Here is a 1,004-nt window from a genome sequence, read left to right as displayed (position 1 = left end):
GTCGCACCTCGTCGAAATCACTCATAAATTATGAGTGATTTCGACGAGGTGCGAACCCTCTCGGCTAACTTTGGAAATTTCACACTTTTTCACCATTTTTCAATACTTTTACTATCCCGACATCCCCCGAAGCCCCGGTACTTATTCCAAAGCCCGAAACGCGCCCCGAGATTCCCGAGAAGCCCAAAAAAATTTATCTTTTCGGTTTCGAAGCTCTACCTTCGCAAGGCCCGGTTTTCAAGAAAACTCCCGGTTTTCAACGACGAAAGTCATATTTAAAGCCGAAGTGCTGCCCAAATTACTATTTTGACCCCCGGTTATTTCTCGGTGAGTTTAATATGTAGAAACAATTGTATGTTATGTGTTATATGTGCTATGTGCATTTCCATGTTATCATCTCGAGTTGTTGTATCCGCTATTTTTATAGCAAGGCTGTACCTCTGACTTGAAGTGTATGACATAGGCATCACTTGGGTATTGGTATGAACCGTTGACCATGAAGTGTATGACATAGGCATCACTTTGGCTTCGGTAGAATGTTATTCCTGAGTATTTTCCCGTGTTATTTTTATTTCTGCTATTTATGATAGCAAAGCTATACCTTTGACCATGTGATCAGTTTACGAACTCAGATTCACAGTGGCACTGGTATGTAGCCTCTGGCCAGGTAGAGCATGTCCCCCGGTAAGTGAATGACTCTATTCTATGGCATTGGCATATGGTTAGACAGGGCGTGAAAACCTGAAATCTACATTAATGTTAATCAGAAATTGTTTGTATTCAGTGCCATTTGGGCCGAAGCGTTATTGATGTTTATCAAGTATGGAAATTGTTATGTCTAAATGATGGTATATATTTAAATCAAATCAATGATTGTTAGGGAAAGCTTATCACATTATGTCTTTGTTGTTCCTTGCTCCTATTTGCTTCTGCCATATTGGTATATATATGGCATAACGTTATATTGTATCTATTATTGAACTCACTAAGCGTTATCGCTTACC

The sequence above is a fragment of the Lactuca virosa genome, chromosome 5 (assembly GCF_052849685.1).
Source record: "Lactuca virosa cultivar CGN04683 chromosome 5, Lactuca_virosa_CGN04683_v6, whole genome shotgun sequence".
NCBI lineage: Eukaryota > Viridiplantae > Streptophyta > Magnoliopsida > Asterales > Asteraceae > Lactuca > Lactuca virosa.
This window is presented reverse-complemented; position numbering follows the sequence as displayed.